This window comes from Mauremys reevesii, linkage group 5, assembly GCF_016161935.1.
Source record: "Mauremys reevesii isolate NIE-2019 linkage group 5, ASM1616193v1, whole genome shotgun sequence".
Lineage (NCBI taxonomy): Eukaryota > Metazoa > Chordata > Testudines > Geoemydidae > Mauremys > Mauremys reevesii.
In genome coordinates, this window is record NC_052627.1 from 17,883,338 (window position 1) to 17,907,853 (window position 24,516).

At 51.2% G+C, this 24,516-nt stretch overlaps 1 protein-coding gene across 8 annotated transcripts in view; it reads right to left on the reverse strand.

Annotated features, from left to right (window-relative positions):
- LOC120405988 (ras-GEF domain-containing family member 1B-A) overlaps positions 1-24,516 on the reverse strand; it is a 297,170-nt gene that overhangs the window by 198,067 nt on the left and 74,587 nt on the right. The gene's annotated exons all lie outside the window — the stretch shown is intronic.

The window sequence follows — 24,516 nt, forward strand, 5'->3', positions numbered from 1 at the left end:
GGTGTTCGTCCACAAAACGGATTTTTTTCCTCCCTACGGTGCCTCCTAAGGCACTTTGCAGACTATAATAATGCAAAATTATACAGTTTAGAATAGCAAATTATTATTAACAGGAAATGCCTCGACCCTCATTTTAATAATAAAGGGAGAGACTTTCAGAAGTGCTTAACCCTCTGCTACTAAAGTCAGTGGTACAAATCTCTTTTGACTTCAGTGGGAGCAGAGTCAGTACATCCCTGCACATACTAAAAATCCTACCTGGTCCCTCAGGCTATAGCTATGTCTGCACTGCCCCACAATTTGGACTGCAAGGGTGTGAAAAGCAGCGCACCAAGTGTTGCACTGTAACCAGGGGTGAAAGTAACTTAAAGGACTTACTGGTACGCCGGAGTCCTGAGCAGGGGGCATGGCCTCAACCGGAAGATAAATCCGGCCCCTTTAAATCACCCCCAGAGCTCCCAGCTGCAGAGGCAGCTGGGAGCTCCATGGCGATTTAAAGGGTCCGGGGTGCTGGCCACTGCTACCTTGGTGGAGCCCCTGGCCCTTGAAATCACCACTGGAGCTCTGCTACTGCTACCCCAGGGCTCTGAAGGCGGGCTCGGGTGGCGATTTAAAGGGCCCGCTGCAGAGAGTCCCAGGCCCTTTAAATCGCCAGACTGGGGAAGCCAGTCCGGTCTGGCATGGCGTACTGGCAATAGCAGACCGGACTGGCTTACTTTCACCTCTGACTGTAACTGCCCCGCGTGTATGCTGCAGGTGAGAATGAATATGTTCCTAGTTCACTTTAATGTAGTCCTGTTTGAAGAGGACTATGTTAACGCAGACTAAGAACCTTTTCACTCCCACTCACCGCATCCACACGGGAGAGTTACAGTGCAGCACTTCGTGCACTGCTATTCATACCCCCATAATTTGAACTGTGGGACAGTGCAAACAAGCCTTAAGATCGAATCATACAAAGCAATGAGCACTTTACACTGTCACTAGGTCTGACCCAAAGACACTCTGTAACGGAGGTAGGAGACTCCTCACCCTGCTCCTCCACAAGATGAGAGCCGCTGAAGCTTCCACCATAGAGTGCAGAAGGCCAGGGGCATAGAGCTGGGCAGGAATGTTTCAGCAAACCCTTCTTCCCCTCAAAAAATGCAGATATTTTGAAATTGAAACTTTCACAGAAACATTTCTGTATTGACAAAGCTTTCTTCAGGAAAGAGTCTCAGGTCCAGGATGGAAGTTCTGGTCAGAGAAAGACCTCAGAATAGCCTATAGGTTAGGAATGGACATTCATCTGTCATGTAGGAAATCCAAGTTCAAGTCCTTGTTCTACCTGACTCAAAGCAAGGACTTGAACTGGGTATCCCCCATCCCAGGTGAGTGTCCTTATCACTGGGCTATTGGCTATTCTTCAGTGGTGAACTTATCTTTTTCCCCATGAAAACTCTCGAGAGGTCTTGGTTTTGTTCCTACATGGAATGAAAACAAAATTTCAAACCTTGAAGCTATTCACCAAACAGAATTCTTAGTTTTCCAGCCAGCCCTACAGGACAGCAGTCATTTAGGCACCTTCAGTACCTGGCTCGGGCACCTTTGATTACCTGCTCTTTTCTCCCTGGCCTTCCAGCTGAAGTTGAATCTATTTCTGTCATGGAGTTAAAGTGAAAGAATGGCACGTTCGGTCAGCAAGGGTGGATCATGGTGACCGGGACATGTGGACAGAGGATAGCTTGGACAGTTGGGAGGATGGTTTGGGAAGAATCACAGCACCCCAATCCTAAACTAGCCAGGGCCCTGATCCTGCTTCAGACACGTGTAGGCAATCCCCCTGTTCCCATATGGAGCCCTAGTGAGGTCAGTGCAACTCTACTGGGGCAAAGGAGTCACATGAATTTCATTGCAGTATCAGGGCTAAAATATTTTTTCCCCATGTTGCTTGTCTATCACTGTTTGTAATTCCTGCCTAAATAGTTAGGGCACAAATAAAAACTGCTACGAGTCATTAAAGCCAATGGGGCTACTCAGAAGCATAAAAATTAAAAACATGCATCAGTGTTTGCAAGATCAGGTCTTTACACTATCAGCACTTCAGGGCAGGAACCATGGCTTCCGATGAGTTTGCACAATTCCTAACACAATAGGGTCCCAAACCCAATTGGGGCTTTTAGGAGCCATCCTACATTTAAATAGGAAATATTGTTGGCTTTTCTACTGAATTATCTGATGGCTAAATGGCTAAACCGACTAAAATGGTGGTTTAGTCTCAGCTCCTTGCTGATACTTGAATTAAACACTATGGTCTAGAAAGCCATGTACTTGTATTCACTTATCTTACTAATTGGGGAGGTGGGGCTCGGTTCTAATTTTATTCCATTTCCATATGGAAAAATAGGTCTCGTTTAACTGTGATGTGCTTGATAAGGATGTGTTAAATTCTTCTATGACAAAATGAAGTCTCTAGTACTATTAGCCTTTCTAGCTAACTGACGCTTATTACTCAGGGCAATTTGAGAACACGGCAGTGAGCTTGTTTTTATTATTGCTCATTATTGCCTTGGCAACTCGTTAAGGGTGCCTGTCAAGTTTATCAGCCATTGCTTTACTGACACACATTTTTAAGAAGTTTAAAATCTCTTCTCTATCAATATATTTCTAAGAGTGATTATAGAATTGTTTGCAGTGGTGGTGTGGCCATGTTGGTCCCAGGATATTAGAGACAAGGTGGGGGAGGTGACATTTTCTACTGGACCAATTTCGGTTAGTTAAACAGAAGCTTCTTAGCTACAAAAAGAGCGCTGTGTAGCTCAAACTTGTCTTTTACCCACAGAAGTTGGTCCAGTAAAAGATATTACCTCCCGGACCCTGTCTCCCTTATAGAATTATTCAACATTGATAACGCTCAGTTCTGCAAGATGGTAGCACTCTGGCCCCACTCCAGCAAAGCACTACAGCACCTACTTAACTTGAAGTCAGTTGGAACTACTCGCCTCCTTAAATTGGAATACCCTTGCGCAGGAATCCTAACCCTACCTCCAAGAGCCCTACCGTTAGGAATTATAATCCTAGCTATAAGTGCCCTACCCTTAGAAACTCTAACCCTACCTCCGAGTGCCCTACCCTTAGGAACCCTAACCCTGGGGCAGGAAGCCCTACTCTTAGGAACCCTGAACTTACCTCCAAGTGCCCTACTCTTAGGAACCCTAAGCCTAGGGCGGGAAGCCCTACCCATGGGAACCCTAAACTTAGCTCCAAGTGCCCTACCCATAGGAACCCTAACCATTGAGCGGGAAGCCCTACCCCCGGGAACCCTAACCTTAGCTCCAAATCCACTACCCTTAAGAACCCTAACCCCAGGGCAGGAAGCCCTACTCATTGGAACGCTACCCCTAGCTCCAAGTGCCCTATCATTAGGAACCCTAAGCCTAGCTTCAAGTGTCCTACCCATAGGAACACTGACCCTAGGACAGGGTGCCCTACACATAGCAACCCTATCCCTAGCTCAAAGTGCCCTGCCCAGAGGAACCCTAACCCTCGCTCCAAGTGCCCTACCCATAGGAGCCATAACACTAATGTGGTAAGCTGTACCCATAGGAACCCTAACCCTAGCTCCATGTGTTCTACCCAGAGGAACCCTAACCCTAGGGCAGGAAGCCCTCCCCATAGAAACCCTAACCCTCGCTCCAAGTGCCCTACCCTTAGGAACCCTAACCCTAGCTCCAAGTGCCCTACTGAAAGGATCCCTAACCCTAGCTCCACCTTCCCTACCCATAGAAACACTAACCCTAGCTCAAAGTTCCCTAACCACAGGAAGCCTAACACTAGCTCCAAATGCCCTAACCTTAGGAAACCTAACCCTAGGGCGGGAAGCCCTACGCATAGGAACTCTAACCATAGCTCCAACAGCCCTATCATTTGGAACCCTAACCCTAGGGCTGTAAGCCCTACCCATAGGAACCCTAACCCTAGAGCGGGAAGCCTTACCCATAGGAACCATAACCCTAGCTCCATGTTCCCTACCGATAGAAACCCAAACCTTGGGCGGGAAACCCTACCCATAGGAACCCTAACACTAGCTCCAAGTGTCCTACCCTTAGGAAACCTAACCCTAGGGCAGAAAGCCCTACCCACGGGAACCCTAACCCTACCTCTAAGTGCCCTACCCTTAGGAACCCTAACCCTAGCTCCAAGTGCCCTACCAAGAGGAACCCTAACCTGAACGCGGGAAGCCCTACCCATAGGAACCCTAACCCTAGCTCCAAGTGCCCTACCCATAGGAACACTAACACTAGCTCCATGAACTCTACCCAGAGGAACCCTAACCCTAGGGCAGGAAGCCCTACCCATAGGAACCCTAACCCGAGCTCCAAGTGCCTTACCCTTAGAAACCCTAACCCTAGCTTCAAGTCCCCTACCCATAGGAACCCTAACCCTAGGATGGAGTGGCCTAGCCATAGGAACTCTAACCCTAGCTCCAAGTACCCTACCCTTAGGAATCCTAACCCTAGGGCGGGAAGCCCTACCCATAGGAACCCTATCCCTAGCTCCAAGTCCCCTACCCAGAGGAACCCTAACCCTAGGGCAGGAAGCCCTACCCATAGGAACCCTAACCCGAGCTCCAAGTTCCCTACCCTTAGGAAACCTAACCCTAGGGTCGGAAGTCCTACCCATAGGAACCCTATCCCTAGCTCAAAGTGCCCTACCCATAGGAACCCTAACCGTAGGGCAGGAAGCCCTACCCATGGGAACCCTAACCGTAGCTCCATGTGCCCTACCTGTAGGAACCCTAATGCTAGCTCCAACTGCCCTACTCTTAGGAACCCTTACCCTAGGGCGGGAAGCTCTACCTATATGAACCCTCACCCTAGCTCCAAGTTCCCTACCCATAGGAAACCTAACCCATTCTGAAAATCACCTACCGAAAGGAACCCTAACCCTAGGGTCGGAAGTCCTACCCATAGGAACCCTATCCCTAGCTCGAAGTGCCCTACCCAGAGGAACCCTAAGAGTAGGGCAGGAAGCCCTACCCATGGGAACCCTAACCCTAGCTCCAAGTGCCCTACCCATAGGAACCCTAACTCTAGCTCCATGTACCCTACCTATAGGAACCCTAATAATAGCTCCAAGTGCCCTACCCAGAGGAACCCTAACAGTAGGGCAGGAAGCCCTACCCATAAGAACCCTATCCCTAGTTCCAAGTGCCCTACCCAGAGGAACCCTAACCATAGGGTGGGGCGCCCTACCCATGGGAACCCTAACCCTAGCTCCAAGTGCCCTACCCATAGGAACCCTAACCCTAGCTCCATGAGCTCTACCCATAGGAACCCTAACCCCAGGGCGGGAAGCCCTGCTCTTAAGAACCCTCACCCTAGCTCCAAGTGCCCTACCCAGAGGACCACTAAACCTAGCTCCAAGTTCCCTACCCATAGGAACACTAACCCTAGCTCCAAGTTCCCTACCCATAGGAACCCTAACCTTAAGGCGGGAACCCCCACCCATAGGAACCCTAACCCTAGCTCCAAGTGCCCTACCAAATGGAACCCTAACCCTCGGGAGTGAAGCCGTACCCATTGAAACCCTAACCCTAGCTCCAAGTGCCCTACCTTTAGGAACCCTTACCCTAGGGTGGGAAGCCGTACCCTTAGGAAACCTAACCCTAGCTTCAAGTGCCCTACCCTTAGGAAACCTAACCCTAAGTTGGGAAGCCCTACCCATAGGAACCCTATCACTAGCTCCAAGTGCCATACCCAGAGGAACCCTAACAGTAGGGCAGGAAGCCCTACCCATGGGAACCCTAACCCTAGCTCCAAGTGCCCTACCCATAGAAACCCTAACTCTAGCTCCATGTACCCTACCTATAGGAACCCTAATACTAGCTCCAAGTGCCCTACCCATAGGAACCCTAACCCTAGGGCGGGAAGCTCTACCTATAGGAACCCTAACCCTGGGGCCGGAAACCCTACCCATAGGAACCCTAACCCTAGCTCCAAGTTCCCTACCCATAGGAACCCTAACCCTAGGGCGGGAAGCTCTACCTATATGAACCCTCACCCTAGCCCCAAGTTCCCTACACATTTGAACCCTAATCCTAGCGTGGGGTGCCATACCCATAGAAACCCTAACCCTAGCTCCAAGGGCCCTACCAATAGGAACCCTAACCCTAGCTCCAAGTGCCCTACCCATAGAAACCCTAACTCTAGCTCCATGTACCCTACCTATAGGAACCCTAATACTAGCTCCAAGTGCCCTACACTTAGAAACCCTAACCCTAGGGTGGGAAGCTCTACCTATAGGAACCCTAACCCTGGGGCCGGAAACCCTACCCATAGGAACCCTAACCCTAGCTCCAAGTTCCCTACCCATAGGAACCCTAACCCTAGGGTGGGAAGCCCTACACATAGGAAGCATAACCATAGGGCGGGAAGCTCTACCTATATGAACCCTAACCCTAGCTCCAAGTGCCCTACCCATAGGAACCCTAACCCATCTCCAAGTTCCCTACAAATAGGAACCCTAACCCTAGGGCGGGATGCCCTACCCATAGGAACCCATACCCCAGCTCCAAGAGCCCTACCAATAGGATCCCTAACCCAAAGGCGGGAACCTCTACCGATAGGAACCCTAACCCATCTCCAAGTGCCTTACCCATAGTAACCCTAACCCTCGGGAGTGAAGCCGTACCCATAGGAAACCAAACCCTAGCTTCAAGTGCCCTACCCATAGGAACCCTAACCCTAGGACGGGGTGGCCTAGCCATAGGAACTCTAACCCTAGCTCCAAGTACCCTACCCTTAGGAATCCTAACCCTAGGGCGGGAAGCCCTATCCATAGGAACCCTATCCCTAGCTCCAAGTGCCCTACCCAGAGTAACCCTAACCTGAAGGCGGGAAGCCCTACCCATAGGAACCCTAACCATACGGTGGGGCGCCCAACCCATGGGAACCCTAACCCTAGCTCCAAGTGCCCTACCCTTAGAAGCCCTAACCCTAGCTCCAAGTGCCCTACCCATAGGAACCCTAACCCATCTCCAAGTTCCCTACAAATAGGAACCCTAACCATAGGGCGGGATGCCCTACCCATAGGAACCCATACCCCAGCTCCAAGAGCCCTACCAATAGGATCCCTAACCCAAAGGTGGGAACCTCTACCCATAGGAACCCTAACCCAGCTCCAAGTGCCCTACCCATAGTAACCCTAACCCTCGGGAGTGAAGCCGTACCCATAGGAAAGCAAACCCTAGCTTCAAGTGCCCTACCCATAGGACCCGTAACCCTAGAATGGAGTGCCCAACCATAGGAATCCTAACCCTAGGACGGGGTGGCCTAGCCATAGGAACTCTAACCCTAGCTCCAAGTACCCTACCCTTAGGAATCCTAACCTGAAGGCGGGAAGCCCTACCCATAGGAACCCTAACCATAGGGTGGGGCGCCCAACCCATGGGAACCCTAACCCTAGCTCCAAGTGCCCTACCTTTAGGAACCCTTACCCTAGGGTGGGAAGCCGTACCCTTAGGAAACCTAACCCTAGCTTCAAGTGCCCTACCCTTAGGAAACCTAACCCTAAGTTGGGAAGCCCTACCCATAGGAACACTAACCCTAGCTCCAAGTGCCCTATCCCATAGAAACCCTAACTCTAGCTCCATGTACCCTACCTATAGGAACCCTAATACTAGCTCCAAGTGCCCTACACTTAGAAACCCTAACCCTAGGGCGGGAAGCTCTACCTATAGGAACCCTAACCCTGGGGCCGGAAACCCTACCCATAGGAACCCTAACCCTAGCTCCAAGTGCCCTACCCATAGGAACCCTAACCCTAGGGCGGGAAGCTCTACCTATATGAACCCTCACCCTAGCCCCAAGTTCCCTACACATTCGAACCCTAATCCTAGCGTGGGGTGCCCTACCCATAGAAACCCTAACCCTAGCTCCAAGGGCCCTACCAATAGGAACCCTAACCCTAGGGTGGGAAGCCCTACGCATAGGAAGCATAACCATAGGGCGGGAAGCTCTACCTATATGAACCCTAACCCTAGCTCCAAGTGCCCTACCCATAGGAACCCTAAACCATCTCCAAGTTCCCTACAAATAGGAACCCTAACCCTAGGGCGGGATGCCCTACCCATAGGAACCCATACCCCAGCTCCAAGAGCCCTACCAATAGGATCCCTAACCCAAAGGCGGGAACCTCTACCCATAGGAACCCTAACGCAGCTCCAAGTGCCCTACCCATAGTAACCCTAACCCTCGGGAGTGAAGCCGTACCCATAGGAAACCAAACCCTAGCTTCAAGTGCCCTACCCATAGGAACCGTAACCCTAGAATGGAGTGCCCACCCATAGGAACCCTAACCCTAGGACGGGGTGGCCTAGCCATAGGAACTCTAACCCTAGCTCCAAGTACCCTACCCTTAGGAATCCTAACCCTAGGGCAGGAAGCCCTACCCATAGGAACCCTATCCCTAGCTCCAAGTGCCCTACCCAGAGTAACCCTAACCTGAAGGCGGGAAGCCCTACCCATAGGAACCCTAACCATAGGGTGGGGCGCCCAACCCATGGGAACCCTAACCCTAGCTCCAAGTGTCCTACCCATAGGAACCCTAACACTAGCTCCATGAACTCTACCCAGAGGAACCCTAACCCTAGGGCAGGAAGCCCTACCCATAGGAACCCTAACCCGAGCTCCAAGATCCCTACCCTTAGGAAACCTAACCCTAGGGTCGGAAGTCCTACCCATAGGAACCCTATCCCTAGCTCGATGTGCCCTACCCAGAGGAACCCTAACCGTAGGGCAGGAAGCCCTACCCATGGGAACCCTAACCGTAGCCCCATGTGCCCTACCTATAGGAACCCTAATGCTAGCTCCAACTGCCCTACTCTTAGGAACCCTTACCCTAGGGCGGGAAGCTCTACCTATATGAACCCTAACCTTAGCTTCAAGTTCCCTACCTATAGGAATCCTAACCCTGGGGCCGGAAACCATACCCATAGGAACCCTCACCCTAGCTCCAAGTTCCCTACCCATAGGAACCATAACCCATGCTGAAAATCACCTACCGAAAGGAACCCTAACCCTAGGGTCGGAAGCCCTACCCATAGGATCCCTACCCTAGCTCGAAGTGCCCTACCCAGAGGAACCCTAAGAGTAGGGCAGGAAGCCCTACCCATGGGAACCCTAACCCTAGCTCCAAGTGCCTTAACCATAGGAACCCTAACCCTAGCTCCAAGTTCCCTACCCTTAGGAACCCTAACCCTTGCTGCAAATCACCTACCGAAAGGAATCCTAACCCTAGGGCAGGAAGCCTTACTAATAGGAACCCTAACCCTAGCTCCAAGTTCCCTACCCATAGGAACCCTAACCCTAGGGCGGGAAGCTCTACCTATATGAACCCTCACCCTAGCTCCAAGTTCCCTACACATTGGTACCCTAATCCTAGCGTGGGGTGCCCTACCCATAGAAACCCTAACCCTATCTCCAAGGGCCCTACCAATAGGAACCCTAACCCTAGGGTGGGAAGCCCTACCCATAGGTAGCATAACCCTAGGGCGGGAAGCTCTACCTATATGAACCCTAACCCTAGCTCCAAGTGCCCTACCCATAGGAACCCTAACCCATCTCCAAGTTCCCTACCCATAGGAATCCTAACCCTAGGGCGGGAAGCCCTACCCATAGGAACCCTATCCCTAGCTCCACGTCCCCTACCCAGAGGAACCCTAACCTGAAGGCGGGAAGCCCTACCCATATGAACCCTAACCATAGGGTGGGGCGCCCAACCCATGCGAACCCTAACCCTAGCTCCAAGTGCCCTACCCATAGGAACCCTAACACTAGCTCCATGAACTCTACCCAGAGGAACCCTAACCCTAGGGCAGGAAGCCCTACCCATAGGAACCCATACCCCAGCTCCAAGGGCCCTACCAATAGGATCCCTAACCCAAAGGCGGGAACCTCTACCCATAGGAACCCTAACCCATCTCCAAGTGCCCTACCCATAGTAACCCTAACCCTCGGGAGTGAAGCCGTACCCATAGGAAACCAAACCCTAGCTTCAAGTGCCCTACGCATAGGAACCGTAACCCTAGAATGGAGTGCCCACCCATAGGAAACCTAACCCTAGGACGGGGTGGCCTACCCATAGGGACCCTAACCCTAGCTTCAAGTCCCCTACCCATAGGAACCCTAACCCTAGGATGGAGTGGCCTACCCATAGGAACCCTAACCCATCTCCAAGTTCCCTACCCATAGGAATCCTAACCCTAGGGCGGGAAGCCCTACCCATAGGAACCCTATCCCTAGCTCCACGTCCCCTACCCAGAGGAACCCTAACCTGAAGGCGGGAAGCCCTACCCATATGAACCCTAACCATAGGGTGGGGCGCCCAACCCATGCGAACCCTAACCCTAGCTCCAAGTGCCCTACCCATAGGAACCCAAACCCGAGCTCCAAGTTCCCTACCCTTAGGAAACCTAACCCTAGGGTCGGAAGCCCTACCCATAGGAACCCTATCCCTAGCTCGAAGTGCCCTACCCAGAGGAACCCTAACCGTAGGGCAGGAAGCCCTACCCATGGGAACCCAAACCGTAGCTCCATGTGCCCTACCTATAGGAACCCTAATGCTAGCTCCAAGTGCCCTACCCTTAGGAACCCTTACCCTAGGGCGGCAAGCTCTACCTATATGAACCCTAACGTTAGCTTCAAGTTCCCTACCTGTAGGAATCCTAACCCTGGGGCCGGAAACCATACCCATAGGAACCCTCACCCTAGCTCCAAGTTCCCTACCCATAGGAACCCTAACCCATGCTGAAAATCACCTACCGAAAGGAACCCTAACCCTAGGGAGGGAAGCCTTACTCATAGAAACCCTAACCCTAGCTCCACGTTACCTACCCAAAGGAACCCTAACCCTAGCTCCAAGTGTCCTACCTTTAGGAACCCTAACCCTAGGGTGGGAAGCTCTGCCTATATGAACCCTCACCCTAGTTCCAAGTTCCCTACGCATTGGAACCTTAACCCTAAGGTGGGGTGCCCTACCCATAGGAACCCTAACCCTAGCTTCAAGTGCCCTACCCTTAGGAACCCTAACCCGAGGGCGGGAAGCCTTACCCATAGGTACCCTATCCCTAGCTCCAAGTGCCCTACCCAGAGGAACCGTAACCTGAAGGCGGGAAGCCCTACCCATAGGAACCCTAACCAAAGGGTGGGGCGCCCTACCCATGGGAACCCTAACCCTAGCTCCAAGTGCCCTACCCATAGGAACCCTAACCCTAGCTCCAAGTGCCCTACCCAAAGGAACCCTAACCCTAGGGTGGGAAGCTCTGCCTATATGAACCCTCACCCTAGCTCCAAGTTCCCTACGCATTGGAACCCTAACCCTAAGGTGGGGTGCCCTACCCACAGGAACCCTAACCCCAGGGCGGGAAGCCCTACTCATAGGAACCCTAACTCTAGCTCCAAGTGTTCTACCTAGAGGAACCGTAACCCTAAGGCAGGAAGCCGTAGCCATAGAAACCCTAACCCGAGCTCCAAGTTCCCTACCCTTAGGAAACCTAACCCTACTGTGGGAAGCCCTACCCAGAGGAACCCTATCCCTTGCTCTAAGTGCCATACCCAGAGGAATCCTAACCCTAGGGCAGGAAGCCCTACCCATAGGAACCCTAACCCTAGCTCCCAGTGCCCTACACAAAGGTACCCTAACCCTAGAGCAGGAAGCCCTCCCCATAGGAACTCTAACCCTAGCTCCAAGTGCCCTACACATAGGAACCCTAATCCTAGGACGGGAAGCCCTACCCATAGGAACCCTAACCCTAGCTCTAAGTTCCCGACCCAGAGGAACCCAAACCCTTCCTCCATGTGCCCTACCCTTAGGAACCCTAACCCTAGGGCAGTAAGCCCTACCCATAGGAACCCTAAACCTAGCTCCAAGTGCCCTACACTTAGGAACGCTAACCCTAGGGCGGAAAGCTCTACCTATATGAACCCTAACCCTAGCTCCAAGTGCCCTACCCTTAGGAACCCTAACCCTAGGGTGGGAAGCCCTACCCATAGGAACCCTAACCCTAGCTCCAAGTGCCCTACACTTAGGAACCCTAACCCTAGGGCGGGAAGCTCTACCTATATGAACCCTCACCCTAGCTCCAAGTTACCTACGCATTGGACCCCTAACCCTAGGGTGGGGTGCCATACCCATAGGAACCGTAACCCTAGCTTCAAGTGCCCTACCCATAGGAACCCTAACCCTAGGACGGAGTTCCCTGCCCATAGGAACCCTAACCCTTGGACGGGGTGCCCTACCCATAGGAACCCTAACCCTAGCTCCAAGTGACCTACCCTTAGGAACCCTAATCCTAGCTCCAAGTCCCCTACCAATAGGAACCCTAACCCTACCTCCAAGTGCCCTACCTTCAGGAAACCTAACCCTAGGGTGGGAAGCCCTACCCATAGGATCCCTAACCCTAGCTCCAAGTGCCCTACGCATTGGAACCCTAATCCTAGCGTGGGGTGCCCTACCCATAGAAACCCTAACCCTAGCCCCAAGGGCCCTACCAATAGGAACCCTAACCCTAGGGCGGGAAACTCTACCTATATGAACCCTAACCCTAGCTTCAAGTTCCCTACCTATAGCAACCCTAACCCTGGGGCCGGAAACCATACCCATAGGAACCCTCACCCTAGCTCCAAGTTCCCTACCCATAGGAACCCTAACCCATGCTGCAAATCACCTACCGAAAGGAGTCCTAACCCTAGGGAGGGAAGCATTACTCATAGAAACCCTTACACTAGCTCCACGTGACCTACCCATTGGAACCCTAACCATAGCTCCAAGTGCCCTACCTTTAGGAACCCTAACCCTAGGGTGGGAAGTCCTACCCACAGGAACCCTAACCCTAGCTCCAAGTGCCCTACTCTTAGGAACCCTAACCCTAGGGAGGGAAGCTCTACCTATATGAACCCTCACCCTAGCTCCATGTGCCCTACCCAGAGGAACCCTAACCTGAAGGCAGGAAGCCCTACCCATAGGAACCCTAACCAAAGGGTGGGGCGACATACCCATGGGAACCCTAACCCTAACTCCAAGTGCCCTACCCATAGGAACCCTAACCCTAGCTCCATGAGCTCTACCCATAGGAACCCTAACCCCAGGGTGGGAAGCCCTACTCATAGGAACCCTAACTCTAGCTCCAAGTGTTCTACCTAGAGGAACCGTAACCCTAAGGCAGGAAGCCCTACCCATAGGAACCCTAACCCGAGCTCCAAGTTCCCTACCCTTAGGGAACCTAGCCCTAAAGTAGGAAGCCCTACCCAGAGGAACCCTATCCCTAGCTCCAAGTGCCCTACCCAAAGGAACCCTAACCCTAGTGCAGGAAGCCCTCCGCATAGGAACCCTAACCCTAGCTCCAAGTGCCCTACCCATAGGAACCCTAATCCTAGCGTGGGGTGCCCTACCCACAGAAACCCTAACCCTAGCTTCAAGTGCCCTACCCAAAGGAACCCTAACCCTAGTGCAGGAAGCCCTCCGCATAGGAACCCTAACCCTAGCTCCAAGTGCCCTACCTTTAGGAACCCGAACCCTAGGGCGGGAAGCCCTACCCATAGGAACCCTAACCCGAGCTCCAAGTGCCCTACACTTAGGAACCCTAACCAAAGGGCGGGAAGTTCTACCTATATGAACCCTCAACCTAGCTCGAAGTTCCCTACGCATTGGAACCCTAATCCTAGCATGGGGTGCCCTACCCACAGAAACCCTAACCCTAGCTCCAAGGGCCCTACCAGTAGGAACCCTAACCCTAGGTTGGGAAGCCCTACCAATAGGAACCCTAACCCTAGGGCGGGAAGCTCTACCTATATGAACCCTAACCCTAGCTCCAAGTGCCCTACCTTTAGGAACCCTAACCCTAGGGCAGGAAGCTCTACCTATATGAACCCTCAGCCTAGCTCCAAGTTACCTACGCATTGGACCCCTAACCCTAGCGTGGGGTGCCATACCCATAGGAACCCTAACCCTAGGATGGAGTGCCCTGCCCATAGGAACCCTAACCCTAGGACGGGGTGCCCTACCCATAGGAACCCTAACCCTAGCTCCAAGTGCCCTACCCTTAGGAACCCTAACCCTAGCCCCAAGTCCACTACCCATAGGAACCCTAAGCCTAGCTCCAAGTTCCCTACCCATAGAAACCCTAACCCTAAGGCGGGAACCCCTACCCATAGGAACTCTAACCCTAGCTCCAAGTGCTGTACCAAAAGGAACCCTAACCCTCGGGCGTGAAGCCGTACCCATTGGAACCCTAACCCTAGCTCCAAGTGCCCTACCTTTAGGAACCCTAACCCTAGGGTGGGAAGCCCTACCCATAGGAACCCTAACCCTAGCTCCAAGTGCCCTACACTTAGGAACCCTAACCCTAGGGTGGGAAGCTCTTCCTATATGAACCCTCACCCTAGCTTCAAGTGCCCTACCCATAGGAACCCTAACCCTAGGATGGAGTGCCCCACCCATAGGAACCCTAACCCTAGGACGGGGTGCCCTACCCATAGGAACCCTATCCCTAGCTCCAAGTGCCCTACCCAGAGGAACCCTAACCCTAGCTCCATGAGCTCTACCCATAGGAACCCTAACCCGAGCTCCAAGTTCCCTACCTTTAGGAACCCTAACCCTAGGGTGGGAAGCCCTACCCATAGGAACCCTATCCCTAGCTCCAAGTGCCCTACCCATAGGAACCCTAAGCCTAGGGCAGGAAGCCCTCCCCATAGGAACCCTAATCCTAGCTCCAAGTGCCCTACCCATGGGAACCCTAACCCTAGCTCCAAGTGCCCTACCCTTAGGATCCCTAACCCCATGGCGGGAAGCCCTACCCATATTAACCCTAGCCCTAGCTCCAAGTGCCCTACCCTGAGTAACCCTAACCCTATGGCAGCAAGCCCTACCCATAGGAACCCTATTCCTAGCTCCAAGTGCCCTACCCATAGGAACCCTAACCCCAGGGCAGGAAGCCCTCCCCGTAGGACCCTAACCCTAGCTCCAAGTGCCCTACCCCATAGGAACCCTAAGCCTAGGGCAGGAAGCCCTCCCCATAGGAACCCTAACCCTAGCTCCAAGTGCCCTACCCATGGGAACCCTAACCCTAGCTCCAAGTGCCCTACCCTTAGGATCTCTAACCCTATGGCAGGAAGCCCTACCCATCAGAACCGTAACCCTTGCTCCAAGTGCCCTACTCTTAGGAACCCTAACCCTAGCTCCAAGTGCCCTACCCCGTAGGAACCTTAACCTTAGGGTGGGGCGCCCTACCCATAGGAACCCTAACGCTAGCTCCAAGTGCCCTACTCTTAGGATCCCTAGCCCTATGGCAGGAAGCCCTACCCATATGAACCGTAGCCCTAGTTCCAAGTGCCCTACCCATAGGCAGTGGTGAGCTGGAGCCGGTTCCCACCGTTTCGCGGGAACCAGCTGTTAAATTTATAATCTCTTTTAGAACCAGTTGTCCCGCGAGGGACACCTGGTTCGAAAAGGGCTTTTAAATTTAACAAAAGCCGCAGCAGCTGCCTGCCCTTCCCCCAGCCCCAGCTCACCTCACTCCACCTCTGACTCCTCCCCTGAATGCTCCCGAGGTTTCTCCTCCCCTTCCCCGGCTTCCCGTGAATTAGCTGTTCGCGTGGGAAGCCTGGGAGAGCTGAGAAGGAAGCAGCGACTTCCCGCAGGTGAGCTGGGGCAGCGGGGCGGGGGTGCGAAGAGGGCTCCAGGCGCCGCACAGCTCCGGCCTGGCCCCCGACCCCATCCCCGGGCGATGTGGCTCCGGCCCGGTCCTGACCACGGCTGGCTGGGCGGCGCGGCTCCGGCCCCAGCCCAGCGCCCCAGCTCCGGTTCCAACCCCGGCCGAGCGGCCCAGCCTGGCCCCGGCCACGCCCGGACCCCACCTCCAGGCAGCGCGGTAAGGGGTCAAGGAGCATGGAGAGGGTGTTGGATAGAGGGCAGGGGAGTTGGGGGGGTGGATTAGTGTCGGGGCAGTCAGAGGGCAGGGGACAGGGGGATTGAATGGGGGCAAGGGTCCCAAGGGGGCAGTCAGGGAGGAGCAGGGGTTGGATTGGGCAGCAGGGGGCAGTCAGGGGACAGGGAAGGGGGGTGGATGGGGCAGGGGTCCGGGGGGGAGCTGTCAAGGAACATGGGGGGTAGGATGGGGCAGGAGTCCCGGGGGGGCATGACCCCCTCATGGGGTGAGGCGGAGGGAACCGGTTGTTAATATTTTGGCAGCTCATCACTGCTTGTGCTTAAATTTAGGCCTGCACTTAGGAGGCTTGCTGGATGGGGGCCAGAACACTTAGCACTTTGCAGGCTGGAGCCCAGACTGCAGTAGTATCTGAAGGCCCAGTCACCTCTTGAAACCAAGCGTCTAGCATGCTTCCAATTATGGAAGCAGAAGACATTTGGACCCTGTCTACAACTAGGGGTTGGCAACTTTCTAAACACAGAAAACCGGCCCTCCTCCACCCTCACTCACACACTCATTTTCACCAGGCTAGGGCGGGGGGTTGGGTGAGGGATCTGGCTGGGGATGAGGCTTTTAGAGTGCAGGAAGGGGCTCTGGGCTGGGCCAAGAGATTCAGAATGTGGGAGGTGGTTCCAGGGGGTGCGGGCTCTGGGATGGGGGTGCGGGCCCAGAAATGAGGGGTGCAGGAGGGGACTACAGTCTGGGGCAGGGGGTTGGGATGTGGGAGGGGGTGAGGCTTGCAGCTGGGGGTGCAGGCTCTGGGGTGGAGCAAGGATGAGGGGTTTTGGATTTAGGAGGGGGCTCCAGGCTAGGGCCATGGGGTTCAAAGTGGATTCAGGATGGGGTTCAGAGCTGGAGCAGGTGGTTGGGACATGGGAGGGGGTTTGGGGCATGGGCTCCAGGCAGCACTGACCTCAGGCGGTTCCCAAGAAGTGGCAACATGTCTCTCCATCTCCTAGGTGGAAAGGCTGCCAGGGGGCTCTGCACTCTACCCCTGCCTGCAAGCGTCACCCCTGCAGAACTCCTATGCCTAGGAGATGGAGGGACATGCCAGACTCTTCCCAGGAGCCACGCAGGGAGCCGTGCAGGGAGCCTGCCAGCCCCATTGAGCTGCCAACCGGACTTTTAATGGCCCAGTCATCAGTGCAGACAAAAGCCACCAGGGTCCCTTTTTGAATGGGTGTTCTGGTTGAAAACTGGATGCCTGGCAACCCTAGTCTACACTAGCAACCAAACAGCTTTCAAGCCTGGTGGAAAGTAGGCCGAAGAACCCACCACTGACATCAGCTGCCAACAATAGATCTTTTTCCTAGTGTAGGCAGGATTTTATTGTTCTGAACAGCAGCCTAGCCAATTGCAGTAGCAGTGGAGGGACGGCATAGCCACAGCTGAACACCCACTGGTTGGGGTCATTTCTACAGCATGGATGTACCCTTATCTCAACTTGGAAGCAAAACATGCTGCTGGGTTGTTTCAAGGCTGTTCTTATGTTGGAGAGTAACTGGGTAGATTAGAGCAGGATGGGTGGGAGCCGTAGGGGTACAGTACCGCAAGGGTAGGAAAATTATGGGGGAAGGGCTTAGGCCTTCCTCCAAAGCCACTGTTGTTGGCAGGTTATAGGACTAGATGAATGATTGGTCTGAACTAGTTTGGCAAGTCTATGCTCCTGTTTTATTGTCACGACTGACTATTATCCTGAAGGATTAGCTAAGGGCTTTGATTTTTCACAGTGTTGTTAAATACATAATTCAGCAGTATTAAATAATTTAAGTGAGGTCTCTATTTGCACACATCTCTTTCTGTTCTTAGACCAACTAGCCATCATTACTGTCTGCACTGCAAGTTTGTCCTTTTTGAAGTCACCCTTGCATTCTGGTCTTCCATTTTCTTTTGAACCTGTGCACCTACTGTTCCAAGAGAGAAATGGCCAATGGAACATATTCAGTAACCATCTGGCTCCCCCTTAAGCGTCTTTTCCTCCTCACTAGGTTCACAACATTGATTTAAAATGTTTGCAATTAACATTTTTAAAATATTGAGACAGAGTATATTAATTTCAAAGGCATCCCTATGGGGTAGGAATGAATTAGACTTTACAAAACACTCAAAGATTTTGCACAAGTCATATATTAGACAGGTGTTCCTGAAATCAATTGGACAGGGATTAGACATCTTTAGGGACCCTCTAGGGAATTATAAAATTTGACTTTTTCTGTTTGCATAAAAATTAGTACAATGCAAACATGAAAAAGCAACCAGGTGTTTAATCTTTCAACAGTAGTCCCCAGACTCCCAAACAAAGTCCAGCTGGTAAGAAGAACATACAGAGACTGCAAAAGACATTGTATGTTTGTATGTCAGAGCATGTTTAAGGCCTGAGATGAAGAAGAGAGGTAGATGATAGAATTGTGTATAGTAATTCTTGGTATATTACATTCTCAATGTGCAAACACTGGCCAATCAATCACGCCAACATTAGTAGGAGGTTCTTCAGTAAGTATCTCCATTTCACATAAGGAAATGGAGGCAGACAAGTTAAGTGACTTACCAGGATTTTATAACTTAGGAGTTCCTAGCTCCCACTCTAGTGTCTAATTCATTAGATCATGCACTTTGGAAAATAGAGAACACCTCAGTATTGGTTGACATCACCAAGGATGGACGTTTGGTATGACTAAGGTCTGAAATTCTTAGATAGCCTGGGGAAAATCTCATGAGAACAGGGTTTCAGGCAATATTTCCAGGCTCTTCTAGTTTCAAATGAATCAGAAATACAAGAATAGCCCCTATCTTGTTATTTCAACTTCCAGACCTAGTCAAACTTAAGGGGTATAGAGATAATTTTTCTTTGCTTGTTTGTTTTGTTAAACTTAAATGAAAACATTTTGATCAACAAATGGTTGGAATCAGCAATGGTTTGAATTGGTTCTTGTTAAAGATGGATGAACTGGTTTAAATGAAATAATGACCAACTGTAGTAGAGGTCATATTTGAAAAGAAATATTTCCAAACATTCGAAGCATTCTGAAAGTTTACCTGCAAGGTTTGGAGTGCACCTATTTGTACATGGAAAGACCTTGTCTTTGCAAACACAAAACAGGCAAATGGCCTCATAATTACCAATACACATACAATCCATGTTTTATAAATGCAAATATTGTGCTTTTTCAGAGATTCCTTTTGGGCCCAGAGTCAGCAAGATACTTTAAGCACCTAAACAATTCCAGTGAAGTCAAAGACACACCCCTATCCAACTACCTTAGGTACTTATCCTCCATTAGCATAGTATCACAATCTAAATGGATTTATCCTCACAACATAGCTGTGAAGTAGGGAAGTTATCCCCAAGGGGGTCTGTAGTAGAGCAGGGACTTGAACCCAGATCTCCACTGCATGAGAGTAGTCCCTAGCCACTGGACAAGACTTCCCCTCTCTGCTTAAGAAGCTTGCTGAGTCAATGCCTTAAAGTTTAGTCCTATAATTATGTGTGTATTGGAGTAACAGCAAGTGATTTGTCTTTTAAGATTATTCAAGCCACACATTGACTATGAATATCTATAGCTTGTTGAACAGATTAAGGCATTCTGGGAACACTTTATGATAAGGATTAAAGACCCAGATAAGTAATTAATTCTGTCTAAAAGGCACATAAACTCAGTATGTCGGCGGCACAGACCAAGGTGTCTGAAGTGAAACAATACAAAACAATCACTGCAGATCAGATCACAAGAATGCAACATCACATCAAACTCAAAAGGCCCTTTTCTTTTTTAAGAAACTGAATTTGCATTATCATAGTGCCATATGTTCAGGTAGCGTTCAATTGTACCTCATGTGGCTGTGTCATTGAATTCGCAAACATTAATGAATAAACTAATTACAGTCAGAGCTGAATTCTTCTAAAACCAGCTACCCCCACTGTAGACCACATAGTGAGCTTTATTCCCACAACTGTTTGCTAATTTATGTTAGCCACGGAGTGGGAAAAAATACTCTAGCAAGAACTATCAGACTGTACAGTAGATGTTACACTCTGAGGCCTGGTCTACGCTGGGGGGCGGAAATCGATCTAAGTTACGCAACTTCAGCTACGTAAGTCGACGTACTTACATCTACTTACCGTGGTGTCTTCACTACGGTAAGTTGACGGCTGATGCTCCCCCATCGACTCCGCCTGCGCCTCTCGCCCTGGTGTGGACAGACGCATGCTTGGCGGTCGATTTATCGCGTCTAGACTGGACACAATAGATCAACCCCCGCTGGATCGATTGCTGCCCGTCGATCCAGTGGGTAATGTAGACAAGCCCTTAGTGTAAAGCACTAGTAGTGTCTATGCAGTCTCTACTAGTAACTTGCAATTAGAGTTAGTTAAATTTAAACTGCAGCAAATGTCATTGCCACAATAAGGGAAAGACCTTTAATGTGGCTGGCCTTGTAAGATGGGGTCCATCAACTGACCACTCAGGTACAAGTGGCCCAAACCAATGGCTGTTGAGCCCTAGAATGGGTCAGCTGCCACCATTAATGATGGGGAAGGTGAGAATCAGACTCCTTGCCCCTGCATGTCAGATGCAACTCAATATGGTTGCATTTGGTGGTCCATCACTGGTAAATTGCACCTGTCTTCCCTCTCCGTGGTCCATTTCAGGAGTGCCCAGTCCAGTCTCAGGACTCCAGCTGTTACCTGTCTCTGGGTCCTGTCCCACTCCCTCCTGATCAGGGGTTTTAAGGCTGCACCGCCTGCTACCTAACACTGCAATACCCCCAGCAAGCCAGTCAGCCTAAAGGATAATGTCTGTGCTTTGCTTGCTCTCACAGGGCTATGAATAGTGTCGTGCCAGCAGTTACAAGTTACCACCCTGCTCTTTCTAACCAAGCACCTGTATTCTTAAGGTAAAGGCATTACAGAGAAACCCAATAAAGCAAGAAGCAGATTTAAACACACACTAAACATGCCAGGAGTCTCCCGTCAGTTGTATGGGGCCAAAGTCTTTCCAACATTTACACTAGTATTGTGCCTCCTGCCCCCACCATTGGCCCTGGCCTTTGGGTGCATCAAAAAGCCGATCCTGTGTCCATTTCAGTGCAGCCTCCTTAGTTTGAATCAGGCTGGGCAAACCTCTCCAGGGACTGGTACCTGTCTAGAGTGGGTTAGCCTCAGTGACGTGCCTTAATCATCCCTCCACCGTTTTATGTTCCTAGAGGAGGAGAAGTAACCCCCTACCCTACCCCTTGGAGTAGAACACAATCATCCATAAACCGGTCATAAATTTAATACAATGCTCCCTAAGAATACTGCACAGGTTGCAATATCTGTCATAGTATCTCTCTGAAGTATTTCTACGGCAGCTGACACTTTGGTATCTAAATGCCCTGTGTTCTTTCTCCATAATTTACTTCTGGTCTGGAGTGTGAATGTAACAGACTGACAATTTTTTTCTGCAGACCTCACTCTGAAAGATAGCAGGACTCTAAAGAGCTCACTAAAACATGTTCTAGGCTTTAAAAAATAACCTCACTCGAATGCCCATCTACTCTGTCACTCTAATTAATCTTGCTTCCGAAAGTTATGGTTAAAAAGTCAAACCCATCAAACAGATTCCCCCCAGTCCAAGATAAAGATATAACTATTTGTATCTCTTCTAGGGATATAGAGTAGCATAGGGCCACACACAACGGTTTGAGTTAAATTATTTTTCGGAGCACAAGTAAAACCCGTATGATCAAAATCAGCACTACTTTCCTTTAAGAATAATTAAGCATAAAGTAACAGGGAACTGATTCAAAACCCACTGAAGAGGAGTCTTACCATTCACTTCAAGGTTCTTTGGACCACCACAACAAGTGAACAGAGATCTTCACGGCTACAATTTAAAATTATTTTGGCCCTTCAGCATTGGAAGTACTCCCCTAAATATATCACTGCATTCAGGAAGCATATTGCATGATGTTGGGTATCCTACTTCTATATCCAGAATAAAAAAATTACATAAAAAGAATCAAATAACCGTATTTGAACACAAGCCATTGGTTTCTTTTGGAGGTGGGGAAGGATTTCTCTGTTTCCTACTGATGAAAGTCCAGCTGGGCCACATCCCAAGGCATACAATGAATTATTTGCATCCCAGTAGTGCCTAGAGGCTCCAAACAAGATCCATTGTGCTGGGCACTGTACAAACACCTAGCAAGAGACAGTCCCCACCCTAAGGGGATCACAGTCTAACTAAGCAAGCCAGGCAAAGGGTGGGAGGGGATACAGGGAGGTGAACTGGCACAGCATAGTAGTGATAGACCCAGGTCTCCTGACTCCTAGTCCAGTGCCCTGTCCACTAGACTAGGGTTACCATACGTTCGTATTTTCCCAGATACGTCCGGTTTTTTGGTTCTCAAATCACCGTCTGGGAGGAATTTCCAAAAAGCCGAACATGTCTGGGAAAATAGGGGGGCATGGTAAGCCTAGAGTTGCCTGCAGAAGCTGCGTGTCTGGGATGCTCGCCCAAGCCGGCTAAACGTGTAACCTGCTTCCCCCTGCTATGCGAGGGGGCGCTGCGACTTTGACGGGCTCCGGCCAGCCAGGAAGTGAAGTGATTCCTCTTCCGGCCCCACCCCGGCCGGGGGCACGGCGCTGTGGGAACAGGAGCCATGCGGACTGCCACCTGGCCCTGGGCACGGGCCCTGCTGCTCCTGTGGCCCTGGGGCTCCCGCTGCTGCTGGGCTGGGGCTCCCACGGCTGCTGCTGCCCGGTGGGTCCCCGGCTCCTCTGCTGGCTTGGGCTGAGTCCTGCTGCTTGGCTCAGGCTGCTCCGTGCGCTGCTGCCCCGAGCCACTCTCCATGAGAGTGCCCAGCCCCGCATCCCCTGCCTGGAGCCAGCCCCTGCCGCACTCCTGCCCTGTCTCCACCCAGCCCTGCACCCCCATCTCCAGCCAGCCCCTGCCGCACCCCCTGCCCTGACTGCAGCCAGCCCCTACCTCCAGCCAGCCCCGCACCCCCCTGCCTCCAGCCAGCTCCGCACCCCCCTGCCCTGTCCACAGCCAGCCCCGCACCCCCTGCCTCCAGCTAGCCCTGCCCCCATGCCCCTGTCTGCAGCTGGCCTCATGTCCACTGGTGCCCTGCAGTTCCCTGCACACCTGAGGGGGGCAGAGAGCAGCTGGGACCCACACATGTGAAACGGAGCTCATTTCTAATTCAGGCCCATCTTTTTAAAAAAGAACTTTAAGTAGGGTTGCCATACGTCCGTATTTTCCTGGACATGTCAGGCTTTTTGGTTCTTAAATTGCCGTCTGGGAGAAATTTTTACATTTTAAAAATTCCTCCCAGGAAAATACGGATATATGGTAACCCTGTTTAAATATCTACAAACGTTCGGGAGGGCAGCTGCAACAGCAAAGGTTTTTGCACACGCACACGCACGCGCACACGCAGTGTGGAGTGCCCTCTTTTTTGAATGTTCAAATATGGTAACCCCACACTAGACCATTCTGCCTTCCCTGTGCAGAGTAGTTCTCTGCTGTGCTACTTATGTCCTTTAACTACATCTAAGCAGAATATACTACTCTATAGGGCATTAGAGGGCTTCTCTCATATCCTGAGACCAACAGAGTAAACTGTATAGGACAATCACTTTTCCTTGCAGACAGAAGCCTTTATGGGGTGGGTTGGGGGTGGGGGAGTTATGGTGAGCCTGTAACCACTGTGTCCTGGATTGAATTGAGATCACCATAGTAACATCCCCTGCTTTCCCCTGCCAGAATACAGCATGTTACACTAAAGGAAACAGATTTAGTTCCCTTAGGAAATATTCAGAACAGAAGAGGAAAAAAAATAACCCACTCACCTATAAAGGTATTCAAAGAACTCCTTGAGCCTGATTCTCTTCTCCATTACACTGCTGTAAATCAAGAGTAATCCCACAGGAGTCAAGAAATTTACCCCTGGAGTTCTCAAACCTTCCATAGCATGGGCCACAAATTAATAGTGGAAATGTCTTGGACTCCTCTCCTCCCATTTATGACGGTGTAACAGCTTTATGGCAGCTACAGGAATTGCTGACAAGGGGAAGTAATAAGAGAAAGGTATGTGTGTATTTTCAGATTGCCGTAATGTTATTTAGCATCTACAAGCAAGAAGAGACACCCAACACGTGACCCGTTGGTTCTCTACCAGCCACAGTTTGAGAATGACCGAATTACACCTTTGTAAGTGAGATCCAAAGCAGGCCACCTAGTAGATTTTCCACTGTTACTACAACTTTGTGAATGATTTCCTGAAGCAAAAATCCAGAAGCCCAAATCTGGATTAGCTGAGAAATAATCACCACTCTATTTTAATAATGTGAGCCATGGCAGAGGCAGTGTGTAAAACCCATCACACAGTGAAAGACAGAACAAGACAGCTCCATGGTTAGCTGTGCTAATCTGTCTTTAACATCACAGAGTACTATGGGATGTCTTTCACAAGGAAGGGAAAATATGCAGACATACTTCTGAGTGGCTGAAAACCTTTCAGGATTTTGTGTGTGCTAGACTGTGGCTCTGCAATCCTTTGTGAGGACA